A 23,110-nucleotide genomic window follows, 5' to 3' on the forward strand; every position below is an offset into this window, starting at 1 on the left:
TTAATTTTTTATTTAAGAACTACTAATCATCTTTAACTCAAAATAGAAATGTGAGACCAACTGCCTCACCCTACAAAACTACCGATATTAATAGTAAAACTTAAGTTTTTATTATCCATTGGCTTTTCCTAGGTTGATGGGACCCTCAGATAACCGGAATGCCCTAATCCCCGAGTGTGCCAGATAACACAGATTTTACTGTATTTAGGATTTAGCTTGCATTAAGGAAAAATGCTGTTACCTCTTCAAATAGAGACTCATAAAACAGCACAAATTAAAAGCTAATGATTTCCAGCTTGTTCAGGAAAGCAACAAAAAGCACAAGTCAGTGTCTAAATACAACTGTATCTTGTAAATAATGCTAATAGGAAGAATAGTCTATTTCTCCTTATTCTGGATTTTCCTCATATCTGACAATTAGCTGTCTCATTTATAGTCTCAATTCACGGAGGGCAGGAGCTAGGTCTTATTTTTTTGCAAAGGGTCTAAAACACCCAGGATATTACATAATACAATTAATACAACACCACAAGTCAAACCATGGACAGGAGCCAAGGATGGGAGCAACTGTTGCCCTCTTTTTACCTCCACTGAAACCTCTTCTTATAGGAGAAGAATAGAAAACTACAGTACATGATACCACCAAAGTTTACAGTTAACCAATGATCCTGGGCTCATAGGTTAACATGCGGAGTTACACGTGTGCATCGGCTCCTGCCTACTCTCCTCCCCCCCGCAATGCCAATACAGAGGCAGTAGCACAGGCGGAAGTGGGGTGGGGGAGGAGGGGAGTAGGAGCTGGTGCACATGTGAACTGTGCACATTAACCTATGAGCCCAGAATCATTGGTTAACTGTGTAAACAATCACACTGTCACATCCCTACTAAGGTCGAGCATACATAAATCTGTGCATAACAAGAAAACAATTCTGCTACATGGTGATTAAAAAAAAGCTACAGCAACGTGAATTTCTTACAGTGCATGTCCAATCTTGTAAAAAAGCTATTTTCCATGAGTATTGTAACCCACTGAAGACAAAGCAAATATCTATAAGATAAAAGCTAATAGCTAATACATGAATAAGAAGTTAGTTTATGCCAGTTTTTTCATGGGTTTACCAGTTGAACATGTATCTAGAAATCCTTAGTATATTATGACTCAAATAAAGCGATCAGCAAAAAAGCTTGATTCTCATTAGTTCATTGCCTTTTCTTAAATGTTTGTCCAGCAAATGAGCCAAAATTACAAAACTCCCTGCTGCTTTCTGAATGAATAGTGTTTCTGAATTTTACATTATGAATTAACCTACCACAAATAAGCACCTATATTCAGACTATTCAAAGATTTTTTTAAAATAATCATGATTAATCTCAAAGTTAAAAACAGTCTAATAAATTGCAGTTTTAAATCACACTGTAAACAGTATAAAACACCTTATATTTAAATACTTTTCATGTTGGGGGAAAGAGGGAGTGGAGAGTCCTGTCTCTTTCCACAGAGCATTCAGGAACCTGAACCCTAGCAAAAGTTGCTGCCTATAGCGTTTACTCCTGAGCGAGGTACAGACAGGCTTCCTCTGTACCCAGATCCTGCTCAATGCTGATTAGGTACAAGGAAGGGAGAGGGGGCACACTGACATCACTGTGCAGTAGATAGGACAGAGGCAAGCTCCTGTCAAGAGAAGCTTGGTCAGGGGTGTTTCCATGGGAGGTAAGCGGGAAAGAAGTGACACATAATAGCAGTTATATAGGTACACAGACCATACGTCCCAAATTTTCCAGGACAGTCCCAAACAAATATTTTGTCCTGGTGTCCCCGTCAGGTAGTGAAATGTCCCGGAAAGCCCCGCCAAACACTTTACCACTTGATGGTGACACTGGCATGCAGGGAAGAAGAAATAGCTCCATGCCATTGCTCCCGGTGCAGCACACCAACTTCCTTGCCCCGCACAACAGAATATGTAGGAAGCATCACTGCAGCTTTGACCACGGGCAGGTGGGATGGCTTCCAGTGGCACGCAGTTTCCAGCCACCAGGCCATATGCTGCCCTACCACCAGGCAGCTCCCTCCTTCCCTGCCTCTGACTTGCAGGGCTCCCGGTCCAGCCACGTCTCCTACTCCTCCAGGCCACTTGTTCTTTGCTATTGCGGCCGATGCGGACACTGCTGCAGGGCCAGGGGGGGGGGTCCAAGGCAAAACCTGTCAGGGCCACTCCCAGATCTCCATGCCTTGGAGCTGCTGCCTCAGCAGCACAGAGCCCGGCTGGGGCGCTGTGGAGTGGGGCATGGTCAGGCTCTACAGGTGCTCTCCGTGTGCTGCTGCTCGCTCTTCCCCCACCCCACTGGCAACAAGCCTGGTCTGGTGGAGAAAGTCATGGATTCTTCACACACATCCCTCATGCCCTCTGAGCAAGGAACTGGTATTGATCAACACTGCATGGGGGGTGGAGGGAAGGAAACTGAGCTCCCTCCCCCTTCCCACCCCACTGGGGAAGCGGCAGCATGCTGTGCAGAGACTTTCCCTGCTGCAAGGGGGCGCAAAGCCAGGTAAGCATCCCCCATCATGCCCACACCACCATACCCCAATCCCTCTCATTCACTTCCCTCCCCTTGCCAAGATCCCGCACCCCCATCATGCTCCAGGACCCTTCCTTGCTCCTGCACCTTCCTCCTGGCCAGACACCCTCCCACCAGCCTGCTTCTGCACCCTACCTACCATTTTTGTCCCCAAAGCCTAAGACAGTCCATAAAATCCACTAACTCTGGAACCTCAGAAAAGTAAATCTAGCCTATAGGAAGCTCTGAACCTCAGTCCTCCTTGTCTCATTCTCACTCCAGGGGACTGGAGCACCAGAGGAGTGCGATGTTTCAGTTGGGGGCCACATCAGTGAGATGTGGTTGGGGGAGAGAGTGGAGGGGGGGTATTGGGAGTTTTTTTGCTTCTCACTTGCATGATCCCCAACTGATTTTTCTGTGGGTCAGTGGCTCCTAGCCCGTCATAAATATTTACTTTATTTAAAATGAAATGTGATAAACATAAGTAAAAATGCTTAATCGGTTTATAATTTAAATTAAACCATTCTCCCTACCTCCAACACTAGCAAAATGTCTCCAGCCTAATTATGTAATTAACGGTGAATTTATATTAGCAACTGATGGCCCACAGAAAAGTTTACATTGAGCCAGGTGGTTCATGGGCCAAAAAGTTTGAAAACCACTAAAACAGAGACACCCCTGGCCTCTTCCCCCCAAGTGAATACAATGAAAGTTGGGTTAATGCAACTGCAGCATAGTTGCATGGGGGGGTTCTACGGAGGACAACCCATCTCTAGTGGGAGAGAACAGTGGGTGGAGTTCTTAGAGGGGTCACACAACACCCTTTAATTCCAGTCATGGGTCCACCTTGATCTCAGAAGTACTACCTCCAACAGTGGGACTTCTTATGGAAGGCGGGCATGGCTAACGGGAGACCGGGGGCATGGCCAACAAGAGTCAGGGGGCACAGGTAACAGATCCCTAATTTTGGTTGTTTTATATAGATTTGACCAATGCCTGAATTCACACCTCCTTGACTGTCTGGGGCTGGAGTCTTCTGTCGTCTTTCCACATTCATACATTTCTCACTCACACAAAGGACAGCTCATTTCAGAGAAAGCAATTTTTCTTACAAAGGAATGGGCAAAATTCCTTAGACTTACAAAGTTAAAAAGACAATTAAAAAAAAAATCTTACTAACATATAATCCCTAATACAGAATATATTTTAATATCTAGCAGCTTCTATTAAACAAACCTATGAAAAAAAAATCTATATAACTATATAAAACATGCATGCATCCCCACTCTTGCCTCCAGGGAAGGCTAGGTGGCTGGCATACGTAGCATGCTGGGGACAGGGTTACGCCATGCTGTTCCCCACAGGCTGTGTGCAAACAAGGGTAGCCACTTGGGCTGAAAGCCGTGACCAGCTGGCCAATGGCTGCCCCTGTTTGCTCCAGCCCAGTTAGCCGATGTGTTCAGCCTGCTGAGGCTGTGCTGCGCTCCAGCTGGGCTGGATCCAAGAAGGGCAGCTGCCCAGCCAGCTGGCCATGGCGATAGACCCCATCAACCAGTTGGTGCCACTGCTCTAAAGCAAGAGCTTACACTTGAATGAGATATGACTCCCTGGGCATTCGTTGAAGTACTGATGGAGCATGACAATGGGAAGCAGACTGGAGGTAAAAAAAAATTAGATGACTTCAGCATGACACTGCAAAAACTCATTGACTAAAGTTGAGACTTACAACCATAAAAGTGGAACGCGTAGCCATAAAGCTTTGTGTTAGTCCTGTGAAGACAAGACAACTTTGGAGCATCAGACTACAGCTGACTGAACCTGACCCCTTCCTCCTGTCCTGACTAACTGGCCACAAGGCTGGCACAAGCACCAATAAGACTGGTAACTATGGCACCAGCTGCAGGATGTGTGTGAATGCATATGCTGATTTCTACATTGTATTTCCAATAAACATGGCATATTGCCTTTTTTCCCTGAAAAAGATCCTGTGTGCTTCTAATAAGCTTAACAACAGACCAGAGTAGCAGTGAATTGGAATGGCAGAAGGGGACCCCCTGCCCAGAAGGCATGCAGCACTGCACCATACACACTATGCTCTGGTACGTGATTAATACTCATTAAAAAGAAATCACACATTAATTTGTTTTGAGTTAATCATATACATTACCTGAAACTGACAACCCAATTATTGATTACAAATATCTGCACTATAAAAATATATAAAAAAGCCAACCTACATGTCAAAGCATGAAAGGGCACACAAATGCTTAGCACATCTATCATGTAAACATCTTACAAAACTGGTTACAAAAGTGCCATATGAATGCCTGTTCTAATTTTCATGAGACATTTTAAATAAGAAGCAGACAGCTGTGCCATATATAGAGAGAAACTTGTTTGTCTTAGTGATTAGCTGAATAAAGTAGCAGCACTGAGTGGACGTGTAGGCACGAAAGTTTTACATTGCTATGATTTTGAGTGCAGTTATAAAAAATTCTACATTTGCAACTTGTGCTTTCAGGATAAAGAGATGTACTACAGTACTCATATGAGGTAAATTGAAAAGCACTTTATCTTTTAACAATGCAAATATTTGTAATAAATAATAATGATCACTATCTTTTATATTGTTTTGTAACTGAAATCAATACATTTGAAAATTAAGAAAAACATCCAAAAATTTCTACATTTAAATTGGCATTCTGTTATTGGTTACCAGTGTGTTTAAAACTACAATTAATAACTAATGTTTTAACCTAGTTTAATTTGTTTTGAAGTAAGCATTTGAGTTATCTATACATACAGCAGTGCGTATGTTAAATTGTGAATTAAAACTCTCTTGTTCTTGCATACAAAAGTGTAGCATTTCATTAACTGTTATTGATGTTGTCAAGAGTTTTAAAGCAGGATGTTTAGTTGATTAATTATTATGAGCTCAAATTCAGTTAGAACATGAGATTAAAACAACTTTTTCCTCCCTTTTTTAAAATACAAAATCAAATTAGGTAAGCAGCTCCAAAATTCACCCATCTTCCTGTTTCAGTCTCTGTATTTCTGACTGGCAGGTAAAATATTTATCTACTTCCCTTGAAACACTTTTAGTGCTTTGGCAATTGATGGCCAAGGAATGCAGGCATCTTGCCAAGCTGTCTGCTTTGTACTGGAACAGGAGTGAAGGAGGAAAGCCTGTTTACAGTGGAAAGGTTTGGCCTGTTCCCCTGCTCTCCTCCTCTCCCCTCCCCCCAGCCCTCCCTGTCAGATGCTTTCATGTGGCACAATACTGTTTAATGCTTTCCAATAAGCAAATAATTCCTCAGAATTCAAAATAATGGGAAACAAAGAGGAGGGACTGCACTGTGACACTATCACATCTAAGCTGTAATCACTATATATAGCAGGACAGTGAAAGAGGACAAAGTCCACAGTTACTTAGATTTTCTTTTGTACAATAAAAATTCTCTCTACCATGTCAGTAAGAAACCAATAATATTTTATAAAGCAGTGGAAGAAAGAAAAACTACTTTGGAAAAAACTAGATTTTGACTAATATACTAGTCACTTTTATAAAAAAAATGAATAAAATCACCACATCACTGTCTTCCTCTAATTCACTGTTATGGTGGCTTCACTGAGGACACTCTTAAGAGGACTCTCAATTAAACAATGGCAATCAAACTAATGTAGATTAGTTACATTTAAATTGCACACTCACAAATCTATAACTAACGCTTTTTGCAGATTCTGTGATAAGAGCGTGTGCTTGAGTGTTCCAATGAAAAAGGTATAATAAACTCTACTCTCTTGCTATCACACCTTTACAAATTTATATTTATTTAAACTTAATAGCCTTCCCAATGTAACATTTAATTAGACTTGATATGTTAAATGGATTACTGGCTGGCTTTGCTTCCTAGCCAGAACCTCCTAAATGTGGCATTAATATTTATGCATAATGAACGTACTCAGTCTACACTTGATCTTTCAAACTGAAGTACAAACTCTGGCCATGTTTGTTATGTTCTTCTCTCTGCTAGAATACCTATTGTAAAATTTTGCATAAGTAAGTTGCACCTCAAATAAAAGAAAACCATTTTCTTCAGATGTCACTGGGATTTATGAAGTGTTATGATGGAGGTTGGATGAAACCTTGTTAGAGATGGTGAGCAAGATATTTATCCTTCTTTCAGGCTACATGTGAGATGCCAGTTTAGCTACTTTTTGAAATAATTTGACTGAAATATTGCAAGTCACCTCACAGAGCAGAAGCCCACATGAAAAGGTTAGAATCTTCATGGGGGGGGGGGGGGAGACACTGGAGCAGCAAGTCTCAGAACTTGGATCAACCGATTCATACTCACAGTAGGGAACTAGCATAGCTGTGTAGACAATGGGTTTTTTTGTTAAAAAAAAAAGTGCCGGTGCTCCAGGGGAAAAGTTGTTGAGCTCTGACTGGAGGTGCTGGTACTGCATCTAGAGGCACCAGTACTGTGTACCGAGCAGTACCGTCACAAAAAAAGCATTGTGCGTAGATACTCCCATTTTTGCTGAAACTTGGCCAGGGGAAGAGTCTCAGAACCCCAGTTCCAGCACAAGCAGCCTACACTGCAAGTTTTAGACACACAGCACAAGCCTGAGTCAGCTGATCCAGACTCTGGCATTCACTGAAGGTGATTTTTTTTTTTTTTGCTGTACATACCACGTGTATACAAGAAGAAACTCTCAGCAAGAGAAGCATGTAGTATCGTTGCTGTGAAAGACAGCTAAGAGAGCTTTCTGGAACAGAATGCTGCCAAGCCAACTACAGAGAAAGTGTGTGGAATTGACTCGTATGCAAATTGGACACTGCTTCCCTCAGACTTAAGACATTAACTGGATGGCCCATTAGAAAACCAGTCTTCCTTACATTTAACATGTCATTGACATCAAAAGCTAAGAATGGGACACTTCCAGCCCACTCAATTAGTTTCATTAGCATCTAAACTACTATTCAAAATACATTTTTTTCTTCTCTCCCTTCTTTTTCCTGTGACAATTCTGATAGTGCCCCCTTTCTCCCCCCCCCCAACTCAAGCTCATATGAAGTGGATTTTGCCCACAAAAGTTCATGATACTATATATAATTTTGTTTATCGATAAGGTACCACAGGACTATTCATTTTTAAAGTTATAGACTAACCCAGCTACCCCTCGGAGACTTTTTAGTATACTTTGACACAAAGGAGCACATGAATCTAGTTTTTCCACTAGCAGTTATTCAAGTCCCAGTAAGCCTATGTAGGTCAAATTTGCAGTATGTGTGTATATGCACTTGAAAATTTTGACTTTTTACGGAGATTACCACCAGAATTATACAGATTAAGTTTACCACCATCCTAGCATGTGACAGAATATATTTACCAAACCATTTTGCAAGACTAGAATAGCTAATACTTGGCTGCAGGAACGTTAAAAAAAACACAAACAACCTGTATGGACTAATGCATGTGAATTTCTAACTTATTAGTGAGATAAGAGGCTACAAAAAAAAAGGAAAATAATAATAATGGGAGATTTCAACTATCCCCATATTGACTGGCTACATGTCACCTAAGGACAGGATTCAGAGATAACATTTCTAGACACCAGCAACAACGCCTTTTGGAAGCAACTAACTCTGCAACCCACAGGAGATGAGAGGCAGTACTTGATATATTAAACTGGAGCACAGTCTCTAGCCCAAGAAATAATTATAGCTGAACATTTGGAAACAGCAACTATGATGTAATTAAATTTAACATTCTTGGGCGAGGGGAACCAAAACAGCCTATCAGTACTGTTTAACTTCAAAGAGGGAACTATAAAAAAATGAGTAAACAATTTACACACAAATTAAAAGGAACAATCACAAGAGTGAAATTCCTGGAAACTGTATAGAAACTTTTAAAAACAGTATAATCAGGCTCCAGGTAAAATCCATGGTACAGTTACATCTTGAACGTTGTGTGCAGTTCTGGTTGCCCTCTCTCAAAAATGATATATTAAAACAGAAACAGGTACAGAGAAGAACAAAAAAAGGATCAGGTGTATGGAAAACTTCCATCTGAGAAGAGACTAAAGAGTCTGCAACTATTCATCTTGGATAAGAGATAACTAAGCATGGGGATAAGACTGAGATCTAAACAATCATGAATGGTATAGAGAAAGTGAATAAAGAAGTTCTATTTACCCCCTTGACACAAGTACTGTACTTGTTCATGATGCAAATAGTCAGCCAGTAGAATTCATTGCCCAGAGATGACATGAAAACCAAAAGTATAATTACGTTCAAAAAGGAATTAGAAAAATTCATGGATAATAGGTTCATCAATGGCTATTACACAAGGCAGCGAAACCTGGACTGTCAGATGCCCAGACAGAACAAAGGGGATAGATCACTTGGTAACTGTCCTCTTCTGTTAAACCCACTCTAAAGCACCTGGCACTGGCCACTGTCAGAAGACCAAATACTGCATTCTATGGACCACGGGTCTGACTCAGTTTGGTCAGTCTTATGTTCTTAGGCAGCAAATGATTTTTTATGGCAGATGGTCAGTTGCTTCAGATCAGCATCTTAAAAAGGCCAATAGGCAACGGAGCAATATTGGTGGAAAGGAACAGGAGAGTAGAGTGATCACAAACTGAATATGAACCACCAATGTGATGCACTTATGAAAAAGACAAATATTCTGAGCATAGGCGTGCGCAGCACATTTCATTAGTGTGTGCGCCCAAAGAATTTTTTAAAAATGTATTTTGACCCCCATTAGCCACACCCCGATCCCTGTTAACCACGCCCCTGACCCCAATTGGCCACATCCCGACTCCCACTGGTCACACCCCTGGAGGTAACATTCTTGGAGCAAGATGGACACGTGACCAGAAGTAAATGGTGTCATGTGAGCCCCCCACCCCCGCCCTCCCCCCCGGACTTTTCCCACTATCCTCCTACCAATAGGGATTAGTTTGGCCCCCACCAAACCCCCTTATGCAACTATCCTACAGTTGCATTAACTCAATGTGTGTGACATTAACTCAGGGGCAGAGAGGCTGGAGAAAGTATTCCCTCTAAAAGTTTCCTCCCATGAGCAGAATGAACTTTGTGTTGTGCACTAGTACTGAGTTCATGTGGCTTGTTTAGATGTGCCACTGTGGCACCTAAGTTATTAATAAATATCTTATAAATCTGTAGCTTTTCCCTCTGCTGCCATGTCTTCCCTTGCTCCATCAGCTCCCCTGGTGCCTGCTGCCCCCCAACTCCTCACTCTCCGCTGCTGTCCTGACTCCTGCCCTTCTCACTGCCCTCATCCCTCCTGCGACCTGCCCCCCTCCACCAGCCCTTCTCTCCCCCCCCCCCCGTGCCCATTCCTCCAGTAGCCCCTCTCTGATCATGTGAGCTACCCCTCCTCATCCCCTCTTCTAACACCTCCCTCTACACACCTGCCCTGCCTCTCTCCTCTGGTGCTGGTCCCTCCCCTGCAGGTGTCTGCCCTTCTGCTTCACCCCCAGAATCCCCTGGCACCTGCACCTTCCCTTAGCCCTGCACCCTCCTGGTGCCTCCCCCTTCCCTTACTGTCCCTACTCCCTTTTTCCCTGATGCCCATCCCTCACCATCCTCTGCCCCCATTCCCCTCACATGTCTTGTTCCATCCCCGCCTTCCTCATGCCCACCCCTTCTTTCAAGCCTTCTCCCAGCACCTCCCTCTCCCCCCTCTAGTTCCCAATGCCCTTGCCCTCTCCTCTCCCAGCACCACCCTCCCCTCCCTCTGACACCTCCCCTCCTGCCCTTTTCCTCATTGTCTGCACTTAGCCCGCTGGGATTTGTCTCTCTCCTCCACCCTGCGCCTTGTTAGTCTTTAAAGTGCTACACACTTCGGTCTTTTGCCTCCCCTGCCCCTTGGTGCCTCCCCCTGACCTGCCCCCTCCCCTCAGCACAAGCCCCGTCCTCTCCCACCCCCATTCCCCCTCCCTTACCTTAGGCTAAGCCGGCTTCTGCCTGCCAGTGTGCGGGGCTGGAGGCGGAGGCAGCCCAAGCTACGAGCCGGCCGGGCCCTGGCCCAGGGCGCCTCGCTTTAAGGGCCGCCGAGCGCGCTGCCGGGATGGGCCGGGCCGGGGGGGACGGGGCTGGAGCCCCGAGCGCAGAAGGGGCGCCGCGCGTGCTTCCGGGATGGGCGGGGCAGGGGCGGGGCCGAGCGCCGAAGGGGCGCCGCGCGTGCTGCCGGCCCGAGGCTGGGGGCGCCGCGCGCTGCTGGAGCCCCGAGCGCAGAAGGGGCGCCGCGCGCTGCTGCCGGGATGGGCGGGGCTCGGGCCAGCGTCTTGGGTCGGGCCCCAGCTGCTTCCGCCGCGCGCGCGCGCGCTCGCTCTGCCCCGAAGTGCCCCGAAGAGGGCTGCGGGGAAGCGGAGGGGCTGCGGCGCCTCGTCTCCAATCCCCCAGCAGCCGCTAGCCGGCCCGCGCCGCGCGGGTGTGTCCGGGCACTCCCCGCGCGCACGCCTGTGCGGCTGAGTCTACTCGCAAGTTGTTGACGTATTTTCTCGTACTTCTCCGTGTAGCGCTGCAGCTGGGGGGCTCTGGCCGCACTTTAAGAAAGAGGCAAACAAACTGCAGCGAACCCAGAAGCGACGTTTATAAAAAAAAGGGGGGGGGGGGGCAAGACAAAATCTGATCCATGAGGACAGATTTAAAAGAGGGGTGCGAAAAACCTCTTCTGTGTACGGGACCTGGCCTGCCAAGACAGTTGATCTGGCCGGTGACTGTCTTGCTGCTTCCCCCCATCCCCAGGCCAATTGAGCAGATGAAGTCTCCTCCCGGAGCCAGGGGCATGCAGCACCAGAAGGAACTGCCAGCTCTTTTAAACAGGTGGTTCTTTCTAGGTGCTGTAGAGGGTGGGAGGCAAAGACACCACATGCTCCCTTACCCCCAGACCAATCCGGGTCTGTGGGCAGGGAACCATAGGAAGTCCGTTGGCCCCGTCCTTGCCCGTGACTCTGCCACTTCCAGGCAGCTCAGGACCACTTCAAATTTGTGAAGGGGTCTCCCTTCACAAATGATTGCCCATCCCTGATTTAAAAGGTTGGATAAGTTAAAGTCTTGAGACAAGATGACCAAGGGGGCACTTGCTAACAGTCCTCAAATATGTCAAGAGCAGTTATTGAGTTGGCCATCGTGCTCTCTCTGTCCACCAGGGATGTGAACGGCTAGTTAACTATCCAATAAGCCAATGCTTATTGAACAGTCTACACGATAGTTGACTAATCGCTCCGCCCCCTTGTTGCCTCTATCCGAATCCCACACTGACCCCAGGCTCCAAGCAGCGCTGCCGTGTTGAAAAGCCACAGGGAGCATGGGGTCACCAGGGGACTGCTTGAGTCCCCCCACTGACTCTGTGCTTCCCCACGGCACTTCCACCTTTGAAGTGTAACAACAGCACACTTTGAAATGTGCTGTTGTTACACTTCAAAGGTGGAGGCATCCTATCGACTAATTGAATAGTCGATGCAAATTGCACTGACTATTTGATTAGCCAATTAACTGAAAATTTACATCTCTAACATCCACCAAGTCAAACAAATAACAGATGGTTTCATCTACAGATTTAGATTAGATACAGGTTGAATCTCTCTAGTCTGGCACCCTTGAGACCTGACTGGTGTTGAACCCAAGAATTTGCCAAACCTCAGGAGGTCAATATTGTCTAGCACCATCACCAACTCTACCACTATTTACTGAGCTCTTAGAAGACATTTAGGGAGTAAATTAGAGCTAAAGAACAGTACAGAACACTGAGAGAAAGACTGAAGGCTGTAAACAGATTTTATGGAACCAGGGGCGGATGAGAGTGCCGTGAGGCCCAGGGCAGCGCCGCAGTGTCCAAGGCAGCACAATTTCGTGCCCCCCCCCCTTTGACACAGCACGTGCGCCGTGGCGCCACAGTGCATGTGCGGGGCTTCTGCAAGCCCGGGGCAGCCGCCCCGCCCCAAATCTGCTGCTGTATGGAACCACGGAAACTTAGCCATACCCATGATAAGTGGATATCCGGCTAACTAAAATCATGCCAGAACACCGATGTTGCCACACCAGAGTGTGCCAGACTAGAGAGGTTGAACCTGCAATATGAAAGACTTTCTAAAGATAGATACGTACTGGAATAGGTTAACAGGGGAAGTTGTAGAACAGGTGTCGGCAACATACGGCACACATGCCACAAGTGACACACAAGATGATTTGCAGTGGCACGTGCAATGAACAGGCTCCCCTTCACTCCCCTCCTATCCCCAACAGGGAGCCTGTGCTGGTGATCCAGCATCGCACCCCCCACAGCAGTGGGGCCAGTGATGGCTTCCTGCAGAGGGAGGGCAAGCCCCAAGGCTCCATGCCAGATCCAGCTTGTAGGGAAGTGCGCATGCTCCTCTCCGCTTCACAGCAATGAATGCTTTGCCTTATCTATTCTACCTTCCCAGCGCTCGGAGGAGGTGGGACACAGGAGTTGTGCAGTCTCCTCCTGCCTGAGAGCCCAGGGCAAGAGACCAAGTGGGGCACACGGGGGAGAGAGCCCCTCTTCCCCTCCTGGGAGAGCGGTGCAGCCCAGGGCAGAAGGGTACTCTGGGGAACTTCACTTCTGAAAGGTTGCTAACCCCTGTTGTAGAATCTCCTTTGCTGAAGTTTCTTAATATTTCACAAAACGTGTCAGGCATAGCCTCAGTTAACATGGTCCTACTTCAGCAAGGGATATAGATTAGATAACCTCTTGACATCCCTTAACCTACATTTCCAGGTTTCTACATGCATGCATAAATATTTAATACAGCATCCATTATAATTAGTCAAGTATCTCCATTTGATTTACAACTAACCAATGGTATAATTATGTCAAAGGCTGATCTGTACATTTCCAGCTAAATTTTCAGATATGTTGTGAACTAGTTCCTTATAGTGTTATAGGTCAGACAAAATTTAAGTGGGGGTGATGATTGAAAGGCTTTCTTTTCTCTTTGGATGTTTGCTCTTACAGCAATAACAAGGCCTGCAATTATTTCAGTGATGTAAGCTTTCACAAAATATTTTTATTTGAGACATCAGAACAAATTGCTATGTTTATTTTGCTTTAATTAAAATGGACTAACTTCTTAAATTGCATACATTGTTTAACATTTTTAAAGGAAAACTTTATATTAAAAATGCATTTAGTTTCTGCCTTTGTTGACTATCTGACCATGCAAGCCCTCCAACCCCCCAAATTTATTTAGCGAGAAAAGTCTGTCATGTGGCTCACCACATTCAACTGGGAAAAACAATATTCATAATGTCAGACAGGATCACCAGAACAGCTGGACAAGACTAAGTGAATCAAAGGTCCTGTCAGTTAAGTTATACTTAACCAGGATGGAGGTAGAGGGGGGAAAAAAGAAGACTAGGACTGTGTCTACATTAGCCGCTTTTGCGCAAAAACTTGCTGCCTGTCTACACTGGCCACGAGTTCTTGCGCAAGAACACTGATGTTCTAATGTATGAAATCAGTGCTTCTTACGCATGAACTATGATGCTCCTGCTCAGAAATAAGTCCTCTTGAGCAACTGTTCTTGCGCAAGAGACCAGAGTAGACAGGCAACATGAATTTCTTGTGCAAGAAAGCCCTGTGGTTAAAATGGCCATCAGAGCTTTCTTGCGCAAGAGAGCATCTACACTGGCACGGATGCTCTTGTGCAAAAGCACATCTCTTGTGCAAAGGCACATGCCAGTGTAGACGCTCTCTTTTGGAAGAGTTTTTGCACAAGAACTCTTCCGCAAAAGAGTTCTTGTGCAAAATCATGCCAGTATAGACGTAGCCTAGAAGTATTAGTTGGCATTATCTGTTGTTGAGAAGCACATACATTTTTTATTCCCCTCTCTCGAGCTTGGATAGAGAGTCCAGCATTCTGACCTTTGCTTTGGTTACTACAGATTGCTGCCAATGGGTATAAGCCAGAACCAGAAGTGTTCTAGAAAAGACTCACTTGCACACTGAAAAAACTCAGTAGGGGCACAAATAACTACAGGAGATCAGGAGGTATCTTCATTATAAATAAAGGAAGCAATGACATAGACAGTGAATGAGGCCATGGCAGAAAACCACAAACTTTTCTACAGCAAAATAGGAAGAACATAAAACTGAATGCAGAAAAAATGTGACTCATAATATGAGGTGATGTAAAAACAGCTATAATGGATCAGACCAAGGGTCCATCTAGCCCAGTATCCTGTCTTCTGACAGTGACCAATACTAGATGCTTCAGAGGGAATGAACAGAACAGATAACCCATCAAGTGATACATCCCAGGTGGTCGCTTCCCAGTTTCTGGCAAACAAACTGGGCACCTGCTCACAGCGAAGGGAATGAAAGCAGTTGCCAGCAAATTTGAGCAGTGAGAGATTTGCCAAGTCCAGAGCTGTGAAATGGGTATTCATATCATCCATTAGGAATGATAATTTTCTATCCAAGCTCTGTTCACACTAGGTGGCAGTAGTAGAGCAGACACATTAGCTCACAAGGTAGGGTGCAGAAAAAGAGCTGGGCAGGTACATTTGACACACTGACACAAATGACCACGTCCTTAAATACTACCAGCCAAGAGAACTGCTGACATACCAGAGTGATACATCAGAGAAAGAATTGGGTGTAGCTTTTTTTGGGTGTAGCTTTTTGTAGGAGCAGTCAGTTCCTTATTCCAGCAGAGACTTGTCAGAGTTTAAAGATAGGTACATCCAAACAGAAAAAGTTTCCGGATGTGATATTTGGCATGGAGCAATTCCATCAGTATCAGCGGTGTTCCCTCTAAGATTTTCTGTCTATGCGCAGAGTGATTTTTGTCTTGTGCACCAGTATTGGGGTCATGTGCACTTCTTTGGATGTGTGCCACCATGGTACTCACCAGTTACTAACAAATATCTTTCATTTATTTTTATATACAGGGCTCAGCAAACTGCTGCTTCTACTCGCCCGTGTGCCCCATTCACCGAGCCCTTCCATAATCTATATCTATATATAGATAGAAAGAATCATAAAACAAGGGATAATTAACAACTTTAAATAATATGAAATCAAATAAAGTTAATACAGGCAGTCCCCGGGTTACGTACAAGATAGGGACTGTAGGTTTGTTCTTAAGTTGAATCTGTATGTAAGTTGGAACTGGCGTCCAGATTCAGCCGCTGCTGAAACTGACCGCCAGTTCTGACTTACATACAGATTCAACTTAAGAACCCCAAGCTTCCCCAAGTCAGCTGCTGCTGAAACTGATCAGCGGCTGATTCCAGGAAGCCTGGGGCAGAGCAACTCTGCCTCGGGCTTTCTGTAGTCAGCGCTGGTCAGTTTCATCAGCGGCTGACTTGGGGATGCCTGGGGCAGAGCAGCTGGGGTGCTGCTGGGTTGCTCCAGTAGCACTGCTCCTCGGCACTACTGGACCAACCCAGCAGCACCCCAGCTGCTCTGCCCCAGGAATCCTGATTCAGCCACTGCTGAAACTGACCAGCAGCGGCTGAATCAGGACCTGGGGCAGAGCAGCTGGGGTGCTGCCGGGTTGGTCCAGTAGTGCCCAGAGTGGCGCTGCAGGACCAATCGGCAGCGCCCCAGCTGCTCTGCTCCAGGGTCCAAAACAAAAGCCTGGTCTGCTGGGGGGGGCACACTAGCCGCGCCCCCCCCCCAGCAGACCAGGGACATGGGGAGCAGAGCCGCAGCGGCAGCGGGGTGCCGCGCCTCTGAGGCTTTGCTCTGGCAAAGCCTCAGACGCGCGGGACCCCCCCGCGGCTGCGGCTTCAGTCCCGGTGCCTGTGGTTTGCTGGGGACGGTCCCCAGCAGACCACAGGCTCCGGGACTGAAGCGGCAGCAGCGGCGGTTCCCCGCGCTTCTGAGGCTTTGCTCTGGCAAAGCCTCAGAAGCGCGGGAACCCGCCTGGTGCCCCTGGTCTGCTGGAGACGGTCTCCAGCAGACCAGGGGCTCCGGAGCAGCTTACGAACGGGGCTTTCTCGCCCCGGAGCTCGCAGGTAGCAATCCGCCACCTCGACCTCCGGGGCAAGAAAGCCCCATTCGTAAGTGCGGATCCGACATAAGTCGGATCCGCGTAAATCGGGGACTGCCTGTAATCAGATTTGGAAGACAGAGAGCTAGTGTTCCGGCATTATATAAGCGTTCTGACTCAGGAACTTGTTTGTCCCAACTGGCTCTGGGTATGGAAGGCAAAGCTTTGCAGGGATCCCTTGGTAAAATATATGGATAATACTTCACCAATGGGTAGCATAAAATGTCACTACCAAGAGCCAACAACCCCACTGGTCATCATAATCACTGTGAAATGTGTATACAGATTATATTGAAAAAGCTATGTATCCATGTGTGGACTGATGTTCTTAAAGCCTTGAAGTTAAAAGGCAGTCACCAGGAAGTAACATGCCTCAGACAGGCTAAGCTCTGTTCAGGTAAAGGGTAGAAGAGGCTTCTTTGTCTGGTCATTGTTTAATCTCACAACCTAAATCTATTTCTATATGAAATCACTAGCTAGTTATTTTTATAATCATAATAAAAGATCTCAAAATCTAGGAAGGAATACATACATAATTCATGCCCTGTTTATGAATAAATATCAAAGGACGAGGTTGAAATCAAAGGACTATTCTTGATTTATCAGTGTTACAAAGAGACATATATGAGCCTTTACCTAGGGCAGAGTTGGGGAACCTTTTTTGGGTCGGGAGCCAATGACCCACAGAAAAATCAGTAATGAGAATAAGAAAGACATTCCCCTTGCACACCAGAGCCTAGGAGGTTCAGGCTAGTAGATTGTGTATGCTTCAGATCTACAGGGGGACAAGTGCGGGGGAGGAGGGGCTGCTGCACCAGTGCAGGCTCCTCAATGCTGAGGAGGATCCCCAAGCCTCAGGGGACACATCCATGCAAGCCAGGAGCTGCATCCAGCCCCAGGGCCTTGGGTTCCCAACCCCTGACCTAGGGGAGAGACTTACAAAATATTTGGCTTCATGGGAAAAAAAAGGATTCTAGCTAGGTCTGGCTGAAAACACTGGCAGGACTTTGGGGCGAGCTTTGCTCTAAGAGAGAAAAGTATCTAGTTAAGGTTCTAGAATGCATGGTACAATTTTATTTTATACTCAACCATTGGAATCTCTCCTCTTGGTTAAACTTCTGCTTCTTTTCACTATAATCATATCAAAATGCTGCATGTTAAATGGTGGTGTGATCTTAGGCGAAGCTCCTTAGCGGCAATGTGCTAATTCTTTGGGAACAATGAATTTGTAAACACTGAATATCCAGTGGAACAGGGGCTGGATACTCCAAGGAGACACTCAAAGTGCTCAGGAGTTTGGAGTGTCCTTATCACTAACCTGCAGACGATCAGCAAAGCTGCTGAAAAAGGAGTGATTGTGTTCCCTGTGGCCCATGTAATCAGGGAGCTGAATCACAGCAGGCACAGATAAGGCTTCCTCATGCTAAGGACAGGTGGTAGTGAGGAGTTTCACAACCCTGGTTACCTTCAGGAAACATCTCAAGGATGCCATTGCAAAAATACCTGCCATACAACATGACACTAACAACTGCCTTAGGTGCAAAACATGTTTACTTAACGTGTTTACTTGCCAAGAATCAATACACAATTTCGCTCCTTGATCTCACTGTATGATAACCACCAGGGCTGGGTTAACTCTTATGGGAGCTTGAGGCTAGTAGATTTTGTGAGATCCCCTTAGGCTCTGGAGTGGGGTCAAAAATGAGGGGCCCAGTGTGTGAGAGGGGGCTGCTGGGGGTGGGAGTGCAGGATCTGGACAGGAGGTAGTAGAGTGCAGGAATAGGCTGGGGTGCAGGGTCTGGGCAGGAGGTAGGATGCAGGAGCAAGCTGGGCGTGGGAGGTTTGGGCTGGAGGGGGAATACAGGAGTAGGCTGAGGGCCACAGGGTCTGTGCTGGAGAGAGGGTGCAGGAGCAGGGTGGGGAGAGCAGGGTCTGGGCAGGAGGTAGGATGCAGGAGCAGGCTGGAGGTGGGAGATTTGAGTGGGTGCAGGAGGGATGGCTGGGGGATACAGGATCTGAACAGAAGGGAGGGTACAGGAGCAGGTTGGGGGTGTCGGAACTAGGCAGGAGGGAGGGTGAAGGAGCAGGGTGCAGGTGTGGGATCTGAGAGATAGGAAGGGTGCCGAGGAGAGATGGGGGAGGTGGAAGCCCCTACCTGGCTCCCTCTCCTCACATGGATGAAGCACCAATGCTGTCCTGCCCTGATGTGGAAGGTGAGGATGAGTCCCAAGCTTCTCAAGCCAGATCAAGGCAAGTGGGCCATGGGCCCTAGGTTCCCCATGCCTGTTTTAGGGAATCCAGCTTGTAGTCACAGTGGAAGAAATATTTTATAGCCCTGTAGTTAGCCACCATATTTTTCTTGTTGCTCTAGATTTCAGTGAATAAATCAACATGGTCGCTGACTATGGAGTAGATGTCAAAATAGTGCAGGTTATTAAAGATAGAACCCAAGAGACCGCTCCAGTCATGGCCTGCTATCTTATGTTGTACATTAGCCCAAAATTCTGTGGCAGAAATCCCAGCCCAATGCAATTGTGCTCCTGTAAGTCAATACACTACTCTCACTTGAATGTTCCATGTTTGTGTGTTTGGATGTTAACTGAATGTATGATACAATGTACTCAAATCATCTTTGTGCAGCACATTATTATAATGAACACACATTCCTTTGAACTGATGTATTTCAGGTAGCTTAAAGTGTGGGAGTTAGGAACAGATAGGATTCCAAGAGCATGCGAAAGAACAGCATTTATTTTCTTGAACAGAAATAACTGTACTAGTACACTGGTTTAATACAGGCCAATCTTTGTACACACTAGGAAGAGAATACTGCTTTAATTATACCGGGGAAGGGGGGAGGGCGTAAGGCCCAGATCTGGCCCTGGAGGCTTAGGGCCTCCCCCAGGATTGGACAGCTCACGCTAGCACACCAGCCCCCCACTCCCGAGTTACTTTTCTGTGGGTCAGCGGTCCCCTCTCCAAAAAAGGTTCTCTGCTCCTGAATTATACCTATATAGTTAGATGCAAAAGTTGCATTAGGAAAAGTCTTGCATATGTACTTACATTTAAACATATGTAAGGGTTAGCAGGCTCATTAGTTTGGCTGTATCAGTATTACAGAACATATTAACTGTGATGGTTTATGTTGAACCGGATAACTTTGACTTGTTAGCTACAATTCTAAATAATACATTCTAAAAAAATCTAGTGTTTGTAGATCACACAAGTTGTACTTTGATCAAGTTGAAGATAAGCTAGCGCATACCAGAGTACTGTAAATATTTTCCACAGGAATGTGTTAGTCCATGTTTATTCTAGAGAGCATGCTTTAAAATCCTAGTGTAGCTAGGGCAAGTTGTAGTCTTCCTTTATAGTTGATTGAAATGAACACCTAAAGTGATTCTATAGAATTTATCATTTCTACACAAAGATTTTACCTGTTAGCTATCTTGTTATAAACATACTTTTTTCCCTAGTGTAACATAGCCTTAGCACATATTAGCCAATATGTTATCAAACATCTTTTTAATCTTTGTTGAGACAAACTCCAAAGGTTTATCCTGGTTGTTCCTTCATCTAAAATGTTAGTGGAATTTCTTGTTTGGTAGTGGAGCTCAGTTCTTTAAGTTTATCTGAAATCTTCAAAAAAATGTACTTTGCCCCCTCTTCTTTGGTACTTTCAAATTTCCTTGTGTTGCCACGTTCTCAAATCACTATACTGTTGTTGCTGCAGCCGGAGTCATTTGGAATTTTATTTGAAGTCTGTGGCAATTTCTCACTCTCTTGTTGATCACTGGATTTTCGTAAGAAAAAGGGGTACATACTTAGGGCTTGTCTACATTCCCAAGTTTTGTTGCCAAAAACTGCCTTTTGGCAACAAAACAGTGAGAGCATACACACTGCAATACAACTTTTGTTGGGAAAAAAAGCCCAATTTTGACAACAAAAACTTCCACCCCTCCAAGAGTTTTGCTTTTCTCCTCTCTTTATTGTCAAAAGAGACCCAGTTTAAACCGCCTTTTGTTGTGTCTGCAGAACTGGCTTCTGCAAGTATCCCACAATGCCTGCTCTGGTCACTCTGCTCAATGTTTTGATCTCTGCTGCCCTGCAGGCAGGAGTGGCCTGTCCATACAGGTGAACTAGGTGGTCGCCTAGGGCACCAAGTTAAATGGGGCACCAAATTCAAGCTCAATACCATTGAGGAGTTTGGAGGTGGGGGCGCTAATTGCCTAGAGTACCAGTTGCTGGCAGCTAGTCTAGGGCCACCCCTGCCTGCAGGTATGCGCCCCATCGCTTTCAAAGTTCAGGGAAGTAACTGACAGCTCTATGTGCCACCCATTTTGGGGAACAGAGAACAAATAATTGGAATGCTCCTATTCTGCCCTGCACTAAGAGCACAGCAGCAGGCAGAGTGCTTCTGTGGGTTGAGAGGAACAGGCTGCTGTGCTGCTTTGACCTTCCTTAGCACAAAGCTCTGAACTACTCATGATGCTGTTCCCTACAGTTGAGGAGGCTGTGGTAGAACTTAACCACCGATTGAAAGAGACTGTTACAACATGAGCTGCCCACTTGACCATGAGGAAAGATGGGAGCAAACTGTTTGATTACAGAGGGCTCGAATTCAAGTTTCTGGATGGTGCTAACCTCCCTGATTCAAGAAACAAGTCCGCATGTACTGACTCTGCAGGGAGCATCCCCAGCCCCAGGAACAGCTGCCTGCCATGTGGCCTCTGCCCTGGCCACTGGAGCAACCCCAGCCAATGTCTTCAGCAATATTAATGTTTAGGGAACATGCACATTATAGCATGTTACACGTTTTTAAGTGGTCTAACACAATAATTGTTTCAACTTAGTCTTGTGTAGCTGGCAAGCATGTTAAACATGAAGTCATAGCATAAAGTTCAGTTACAATTCATGTAATCCAAGTATTATAAGCTTTGGAAATAGGGGCTATATTTTAATTTGTAGATAGAAACATACATCAATATCTCCTTTATGGAAAAAGTCGTCAAGACTTTAGAAAGAGTCTGCCATAAAACATATTGGAAAACTAAGAGTTAAAAGAGAAGACTGTAGAGTATTCCTGAATAAGTTGTTTTCCATCAAATTCTTTGAGTGAATGAAAGATATAATTAAATGGCATAATGTTTCTAAAACATGCTAGCCCATTTTGTTTTGATGCCCTATATTTAGCTATTTCCAATGATAGGAAAAAAAAGAGAATACTAGGACTGGAAGGAACCTTGAGAGGTCATCGAATCCAGTCCCTTGCCCTCATGGCAGGACCAAGTACTGTCTAGACCATCCCTGATAGACATTTATCTAACCTACTCTTAAATATCTTCAGAGATGGAGATTCCACAACCTCCCTGGGCAATTTATTCCAGTGTTTGACCACTCTGACAGTTAGGAACTTTTTCTTAATGTCTAACCTAAACCTCTCTTGCTGCAGTTTAAAATAACAGTAAATAACAGATTTACTCTTTGTAAATTTCAGTATAGACTGTATGAAGCTAAAAGTATCAAAGCATTTTAATAAACTTAACTTTAATAAACTTCACTAAAACTAACACCATAATCAGTGATAGAAATGTAGCCGTGTTAGTCTGGGGTAGCTGAAGCAAAATGCAGGACAATGTAGCACTTTAAAGACTAACAAGATGGTTTATCAGATGATGAGCTTTCGTGGGCCAGACCCACTTCCTCAGATCAAATAGTGGAAGAAAATAGTCATCTTGGTAATGGGTAAGATTTGAATGAACAAATACTCAAACTATCTTACCCATTACCAAGATAGCTTCCCCAATTATCACCTCTAATACCATTAGCTCACAGACATCCCACTCTCCCCACATCTAATATCATCAATTCACAGACACTTACCTTCCTTCCTTCCCCCCCCCCCCCCGCTACATCCCCCTCCTGTTCTGAAATGTGATTTGTCCTTTTCATATGTGTTCATTTTTTTAATTGTATCCTTTGGTATATATGGTTGTGACTATTTTCTTCCACTTGATCTGAGGAAGTGGGCCTGGCCCACGAAAGCTCATCATCTAATAAACCATCTTGTTAGTCTTTAAAGTGCTACATTGTCCTGCATTTTGCTTCACCATAATCAGTGTAAGCAGAGTGATTATATTCTGAGCGGTAAATTATTCTGTTTTAGTCATCTTCACACACGATTAATTTACAAATTAAAAGAATAGAGTTTTCCTGTAACTTCTAGCTTTGAGAATGAAACATAAGATTTTAACATTAACCTTCACTGTTTTTCTTCTCACATATCACATTGTCACTAGCTGACACCTGGGCAGTCCCATAGTCTTTTGTGAATTTGCACAGGTGGAACTAGTTAAGTACTTATTAAACAGTACTGTTTGATGTAGCAAGAACAGAATCCAAATAACTCTACAAAAGAATTCTGCAGCATTTACAGGAGCAAAGAATAGAACAAGTTTATATTTTGTCTATGAATGCACACAGGAAA

At 45.1% G+C, this 23,110-nt stretch overlaps 1 protein-coding gene across 2 annotated transcripts in view; it reads right to left on the reverse strand.

Moving 5' to 3' along the window:
• PTPN3 (protein tyrosine phosphatase non-receptor type 3) overlaps positions 1-23,110 on the reverse strand; it is a 316,623-nt gene that overhangs the window by 219,255 nt on the left and 74,258 nt on the right. The window contains exon 1 of one of the 2 annotated variants that reach the window (XM_075921606.2): positions 10,546-11,014. The exons of the other annotated variant lie outside the window; for it this stretch is intronic. The gene's annotated coding sequence lies outside the window, so the exon portion shown is untranslated. Of the gene's footprint in view, positions 1-10,545; positions 11,015-23,110 lie in introns of those variants that run through there. 2 annotated transcript variants of the gene reach the window in all.

Source organism: Pelodiscus sinensis, chromosome 2 (genome assembly GCF_052426305.1).
Source record: "Pelodiscus sinensis isolate ZL-2025 chromosome 2, ASM5242630v1, whole genome shotgun sequence".
NCBI lineage: Eukaryota > Metazoa > Chordata > Testudines > Trionychidae > Pelodiscus > Pelodiscus sinensis.